Source organism: Tupaia chinensis, unplaced genomic scaffold (assembly GCF_000334495.1).
Source record: "Tupaia chinensis unplaced genomic scaffold, TupChi_1.0 Scaffold000018_1, whole genome shotgun sequence".
Lineage (NCBI taxonomy): Eukaryota > Metazoa > Chordata > Mammalia > Scandentia > Tupaiidae > Tupaia > Tupaia belangeri.
Window position 1 is genome coordinate 441,507 of NW_006159448.1, and position 8,050 is coordinate 449,556.

The 8,050-nt window shown below is 38.9% G+C and overlaps 1 pseudogene; it reads right to left on the reverse strand.

The window, feature by feature from the left end:
- Positions 1-2,440: 2,440 nt before the first annotated feature.
- Positions 2,441-5,165, reverse strand: LOC102488148 (armadillo repeat-containing protein 10-like; annotated as a pseudogene).
- Between the last annotated feature and the right edge of the window lie 2,885 nt (positions 5,166-8,050).

Sequence of the window (8,050 nt, forward strand, 5' to 3'; positions counted from 1 at the left end):
CACTGGGTTTGGCTCAAACTGCAGTCAACTACATGGGAATCCAGTAACATAGCTATTATGCCAACTGCTGGTCCTGGCTCTGAAATTTTTAAACATCTGAATGAAGACTAAGTGAAGCAAAGAAGGTATAGTGAGGCATCGTATTGCAATTCAGGAAAATATATTATGGCATGGTTTATACTGATTTCTTATACAATTTTCATACAGGAAAAACAGGCAAGGTAAATTATGTTTTCTTTATTCGATTCAACACACATTTATTGAGGATCAATGTAGCTTGTACTTGGCTGTATGCTGTGGAGAATGAGGGGATTGTGTGGCACAAAGAAAGATGAAATAATGCATAGTCTTTTTTCACTCTCAAAAAAGAGACATTGGGAACCAGCAGTTAGCGCAATGGCTATGTCGCTGGACTCCCACGTAGTCGACTGCGATTCGCGTCCCGGACCCGGTGGCTTAAAACTCACGCCGGGCGCGTGTGCATGCGTGCCCAAGATCCCGAGAAGAGAATGGAGGAGAAGGGATTGCGGCGTGACCATCCCCTCTGGGGGGTGATTTCTCGCTTTCTGTCTCTCTATCTCTCTCTGTCTGTCTGGCGAGCACAGGCACCCTATAGCAAAAAAAAAAAAAAACCTCTCCAAAAAAAAGGCAAAAACAAAAAGAGACATTTCTTTCTTTTCTTCTTTAATTATTTTATTTAATTGCCAGAGGGCATGTGTGCTTGCCAGAGAGCATGAGAGAGAGAGGGAGAGCTTGAGTGAGTGAGCGTGTCCCCCCAGGGTGAGATCATACCACAACTCTTTCCTGCCATTTCTTCTTCTATTCAAGCTGCCTGGGGCCAGGATTTGAATTGCAAACAGCCATGTGGGATTTGTTCCCTAGGCATGAGGCTTAACCACTAGTACAGGGCAAGCCCCCTTTCTTTTTTTTTTTTTTTCTAAAAAGACATCGGTCGCTTATGTTAATTAGTAAGTTACAAGGCATCCTAACTACATTAAAGTGAAGAATTGAATTTTGTATACGTGCATTTTGAATGTGAAGGTAAACAGGGATATGTACTAGGTTGTCTGAAAGTCATAACATATTTTTCATAACATATTTTTCTATGCAAAAATGCATCATGACATTCCTGACAGCCCAGCAATTTATATGCTAGTGATATATAATTCAGTATTGGAGTAGGTACATCATGTATTCAAACTGAATGGTGATTTCATTATCCAGTAGAAACTTGAGTGATTTAGATGTATTTTTTAATTTATTTTTTCCTCTTTATTTAAAAAATTAAACAATTTAGGGTCATAGTAAAAAAATCCAGAGAGGGTATACATAGGAGAGTCATTTTCCCACTTCCCATTCCCATTCCCAGGAATTTAAGTATGAATTTAGAAGTACTCTATCAATAATAAGCATAAATATTTTTCATTCAGAAGACTGCATAGGATCACATTATATTCATATAAATATACATATAAAATGTGTTTTAAACAATTAAATGTCTTTCCACATCAGTACATTTAAAACTGCTTGATTCTTTCAAAAAACTGGATAGTTGATTTAGCCAACTGCTTATGACTGGACATTTTGATTGATTCCATTATCTTATACATAACATCTTTACCTACTGGAGTATTAAATGGGGGGTGGATGAGTACAAGGAAACATTTCCTCCTAGAAGTTTATATTCTTCACTGATCAAAAATGAGAAAACAGATTTTTAATGACTAGATTGACTTGTTTTTTGGGGGAGAGGTTTTTGCTATAAGGCATGTGTGCTCGCCAGAAAGACAGAAAGTGAGAAATCATCCCTGGGGAGATGGCCATGCCACAATCCCTTCTCTTCCATTCTCCTCTTGGGATCTAGGGCACGCATGTACATGCGCCTGGTGTGTTTTAAGCCACCTGGTCCGGGACTCCAACAGCTGTCGACTGCACGGGAGTCCAGCGACATAGCCACTACACTAACTGCTGGTCCCTTTGATTAGATAGACTTTTGAAAGCAGTCTGGCCAGGTTGGCAGGTGGACTTGAGAGTTCAAGATCTCATCAATGCTAAAAGAACAAGGCCATTCCTATGGCAGTTCTGAAATAGTGATTTGATCATTAATGCTGTTTCAGGCAAGTAACCACAAATCAAACAGTAGACAGTGGCGTAAATGTGAAACAGCCACTGCTGCTTCATATGGAGGAAATAATGTATCTCAGTAAATGAAAAGAAAGAAATGATTTCAGTAGAAACTCATATTCATTATCAATGGAACAGGCCAAAATAAACCTAAAGACCATGGCAAGTTACAGCTGTGTGAGTGGTGAAGCATGTTGTTTTGGCAGCTAAATGAATCCCTTTAGAAGGAAGACAGAAAATGGTTAAGCTTAGGTATGTTACTTCCAGACTGCATTACTCTGGGAAAAAAAATGTTCAACCAATCAGAATTTCGGTATTATTGATGATAAACTAAAACTCGTATTTTTGGGGCACATTCTTCTCCATATAAAAGGAAAAACAATGAACCTTTAGTGAAAGTAGGCTGAATAGCAATACGGCCTTCTATTCAAGGCAGTTATTTATATTCTGAAATAATGTAAGTGCTCGAAGAAGAATCTCCTTTCCTGTGTGGCCATCGTAAAGGGAAAGGAATGATGAATCCACTTTGGCACCAAGTAGCTCTTCTGTCATGGCTGGATTTTCAGACAAAGTCACACGCAGTTTCAACACTTGAACCTTGGTGTTAACATTTCCAGTAAGTAACACGTGAAACAGGTCTGCAATGTAGCTGTTCAGCATGTGCTGGTGGTCATTGGTAACAGCCATGTGTGTTAGCAATCTCAGTCCTGCCAGCTGCACAGCAGAGTTCAGGGGACCAGAAAAGACATCTGCACAGACTTGATTGATGTATGTCTTTATTTTTGTTTCTCAATATTCACACTCAGGTTATATCTAAACACAGAGTTTTCTCTTTGATGCTGTGGTTAAGACTGTTGATTTTGCTTCCCATAATTGGAATAATACCCAATTCACAGATAATAGCTTGGTTAGCTGAAAATGCTGCACTGTTACCCAAAGTGACCAAAGCTCTTTCAGTAATTACAGGATCCTAGGTGGTCTCCAGCAGGTAAAGGAATTTTTGAAGCTGTTCAATATTTAGGTAAGCATCACATGAACCATCAGTTAAGTCTTCTGCGGACCGCCAGGGGCACAGCCCGAGCCTGCGGCCACCTTGTCGCTGGCCCTGGGGTCAGCCTGTAAATGCAGTAGCAGGCGCCAGCCAAGGACCAGGCCCGTAGCCACCCAGCCTATGCCGCGGGGCGCCGCCCATGCTCTGTGCACCAGACTTGACGCGGGATTTCCAACGCACGAGGGTCCTGCAGCCTCCAGAGCGCGACAGGGCTGCAGAGTGAGGAAATGGCGGGAAAAGAATTAGATGTTTTGAGAGTGACCAGCAGATGGTGTAATGGTTATGTCGCTGGACTCCCACATAGTCAGCTGCAGTTGGAGTCCTGTTCAGCAGCTTAAAACTTACTCTGGGAGCATGTGCGTGTGTGCTCAAAATCCCAAGAGGAGAAGGGATTACAGTGTGGCCATCCCCCCAAGCCCAGAGGGTGATTTTTATGCTTTTTGTCTCTCTGGTGAGTGCATGTACCCTATAGCAAAAATCTCTCTTAAAAAATTGTTTTAAAATCCCAAGGATTATCAATTTACTCTCATATCTAATGATGTCTCATACTCAGATCCATGTACTTATTTATGAGTAATATAAAAAGAACACATAGCTATTGTAGTCATAGAAAGAAGCCATGGCCCTAAGTTATTAAGAGCTAAATTCAAATGCAAAGTAAAAATGGGCATGAATCATTTCCTTCCTCATTTTTGCCATGTGTGTGTATGTGTGTGTGTGTGTGTGTGTGTGTGTGTGTGTAGGCATAGGTGCATTTGTATGCTTGTAAACGAAGTGTAGAAGTTATGGGTACAGAAAATGAGGTTGTACGTAGTGTATTAAATTTGGTGTCAATGAGGTAATTATGATAAATCTATGGTAATTTAATTAAAAACTACAAATTAAACCAAAACAGAAAAATGTAGAAACTTTCAAATTAAATAATTTAAGAACTGTCACATGCAATCAGAACATTTTCATGGTAACTATAATTAGTTTTTAATACTTTCTGATAGATGTGAGAATATGAAGCATCCAGGGCGTGGTACAATGACATTCTATGGGGAGGTGATATATCCTCATTAGGTAAACGTACATAATGTTAAATTAATGTCTTCTTGAAAAATGCTGTCAAATATGAAAAAGATATTAAAGCAGAACCCCGGACTGTATGTGCATGTTCATGGACAGCAGCAATGAATCTACAAAAAAAAAAAAAAAAGGAGTTATTTTCCCTGAATCAGAAAAATGGGATCTAATTAAAATATTTCAGAATAATGAAGATATAATGAGGACTGGTAAGTTATTCCTTTTCATGCTGTTCCTTAATTGAAGAAAATGATCCAGCCCTTGGTGAAGTGAAAGGCTTAAAGATGAATGGGAAATAAAATATTAACTGTGTTTAGATGTAAGGGATGTGACCAGGGAGTGTGTACTGCAGAGAGTCCCTAAAGAGGTCAGCCCATGTTTCTTGAATGGGAATACAACATTCATTGTCCTGTTGGATTCTCACTGGGTTCAGAGTTCCTTGCTAGACACAAAATCTCAAGGCTTAAAGGAGTTGCTGCTGAGTTAGAAAAATTGCTTTCATTTATGTTGCTGATATAAATACCTATGAATAGAATAAATATTATTGAGAAACTGATTTGGGCCAGCTGTTTAGTGTTTTACATGTATTTATTCTCACTGTAGCCCTGCTTTCACATAACGAAATTGATACCTGCAATGTGAACAGGCAAGATTTAAAGTTCATTATTCATAGGTTATTGATAAATAATACTTGTACTAATCATTGATTTTTTTATAATTGCTGGCTGTCTGATGAACCAAAATTAAACTAGAAAATGAAGGAGCTAGCCTCAATTAAATGGAACCTGGAGTGGGTTGGGGAGTCAGAGGACTTGTTCTCCAGCTCAGGATCAAGCCTGTGCCTGGCCTCCAGAAGGCTGAAAGGGTATTCCACTTTAAAACAGATGGGCCCGTAGATAAACTTCCCATCTGAAATCTTCATGCCTAAAAATATTTTATCTGGATAATACTTGCTGTTTCTATTTGGAAAACAATTTGAGAAAACATCAAACTTAATAGTGTATTTTCTAATTAGGTTTTGGTGCCACGTTATGACATGGGGAGACTTCCTCCCACAGTGACTGTGGTAAGGATTTGCTGCTGGACAGAATAAAGAAAGCCGCTGGAGCTCCAATCAGGACCCTTCATGCAGCACATGCTGGTCCACCACTGGGCAGCGACTGAGGATACTTGGTCTTTGTCCAGCAGTGAGTGAGTGCGCAGTCGTACCGGAGGCTTCAAACATTTGTTTGCTCCTATGTAGTCATTTGGCTTGTTTTTAATTATATCATTGCTCCATAGATAAGTAATATTTGACTGCTTTGCCCCAAATGGTTGTTTTAAGTTGAGAGTTATAAAATACAAACTTAACTATAACAGTTTTTGATAAAAAAGATCAATGATAATAAGTTTTAAGGTATGAATGTGATGTTATTAGTATACATAACTGATTCATTTTCTACTGAAGCACTGAATTTATTCTTTTGATACAAAGAGGTACAAAATTTATTTTCCTTTGAAAATTCATCAACAAACTCTGATAACACATTATAGAATATGAAATTATCAAAATTTCATATTCTAAAGTTTCTTTATTTTATTCATGGTAGAGAGTGTGTGCAATCACATGAGAGAGAGAGAGAGAAGCGTCCTAGACAGGACCTCATCATACTGTGATCTCCGTCCCCCAGACCTTCAACTAGTGAGGATTTCTTTCCTTCCTTCCTTCCTTCCTTCCTTCCTTCCTTCCTTCCTTCCTTCCTTCTTTTCTCTCTCTCTCTCTTTTCTTTTCTTTTTTATTCTTTTCTTTTTTTGAGGTTTTTGCTATAGGGCATGCCAGAGAGACAGAGAGACAGAAACTGAGAAATCACTACCCCCCACACATACATTGGCCACGCTGCAATTCCTTCTCCTTCATTCTCTCAGGATCTTGGGCACACATGCACACGTGCCCAGCATGAGTTTAAGCCACCGAGTCTGGGATTTGAACCGCAGTCGACTACATGAGAGTTCAGTGACATAGCCATTACGCTATCTACTGGTCCCAGGATTTTTTTTTTTAGGATTTTTTTTTTTTTTTTTTAACTATTAGAGTGTGGGCTCTACCAGAGAGACAGAAAGTGAGAAATCATCCTTTCTGGGAAATGGTCATGCTGCAATCTCTTCTCTTCCATTCTCCTCTTGGGATTCTGGGCATGCATACACATACCTGGCATGAGTTTCAAGCTGCTAGGTTTGGGACTTGAACTGTGGTTGACTACGTGGAAGTCTAGCACTTTACCACTATACCATCTGCTGGCTGCCAGCTAGTTAGGATCTTAAGCAGATGCTTGCATACCCTACATATTTCATGTTGGCACATGTACACATACCCTGCATGTTTCAGGTTGACCAAGGTGGGCATCTGAACACATGGCTGGTCACATGGTTTCCAGCACTGGAGTATGCTACTGACTTTTGCGTTGAGGTTGGACGAAATTTTATTTTTAAAGTTTGTTTATTTCAGGAGTGAGACAGAGAAATACACACACGCACACACACACACACACACACACACACACAAAGTTAGGTTCCTAACATCACAATCCATGCTTATCCTCAGCCATCCTATATCATAGGCAGATGCATGCTTGCCTGGTGTGTTCAGGAAGGCCTCAGGAATACAATCCCATAACCTTCCCCTGAGGGCTCAGCTGCATTACCTCTGTGTCACTGTCTGGTCCCCTTAAATTTCAGTTTGAAGTGAAGTGGTCATGTTTAATATTAGGCTCAAGGGAATGAAGATAAGCTTGATTTCCCTTACCTCTAACTATAGTCAATTTGAATAACTTTATTTGGCTTTTAGTAAATAAAAGCTTCATATTTTATAGATTGACCAAGATCGAGGTAAGGGTGTGTGTGTGTGTGCAAATAAATGTGTACTTTATTATAAAGAAATTCATTTATATTTTGATGTTCTCAATATTGGTTTATCATAAAAATGATGGAAGACTAAATTCTCCGTTTTTTAAAAGCCTCACATTTTATTTTTATTTACTTATTTTTCTTTTAAGATTATTTATTTAATTTTATTTATCATTATTATTATTATTTTAAAATTTGCTATAGGGCATGTACACTCACCAGAGAGTGAGAAGGAGAGAGAGGAAGTGAGAAAATAAGCCACTAGGTCGGGGACTCAAACTGCAATCAGCCACGTAGGAGTCCAGCAACTTAATCACTATGCCAGCTGTGGGCCCAAAGTCTCACACTTTTAAATAAAGTCAATATTAAAAATACTTGCTAAATCAAGAAAGAAAGTTGGATCTTAAACTTGAGGGAAAATGGAAAGTCACTTATGAAAATACAGTTCATAGATGTAGGCTTTTAGTGCCTGTTTTTGTAAACGTGTGTTGCTGTTCCAATTTCTTTTTTCTTACTCAGAATCAGCTAAAGAACTCTTAGGGGATGATACTGTTCATTATATCACTCTCGGCAGACATCACATTACAAAGAGGAAATTGTGCTAGAATGAGGGCTAAAATAATGTTTTAGCATAATACGACTACAATATTGTCATGCATCTAAATTCACTTTCCCTAACAAGTAAAATTATCCAGTAACTCAACTTATAGGTTGTATGTTCCTTTTCTGTGGGTTATTTCATTTTTGTGTGCTTTCCTCTTCTTCAATTTCTTTTCATACAGATGCGAATATGTTGCCTCCCATTCCTGTGAACGTTAGTAAGACTTGAAAGCTTTTGCTGCAGTCAGTTACTTCACCCTTTCAGCTGGCAGTTTAAAGGGAAGGAATTATGCAAAATTGCCCCAACTAACATGCAAAGTGAGC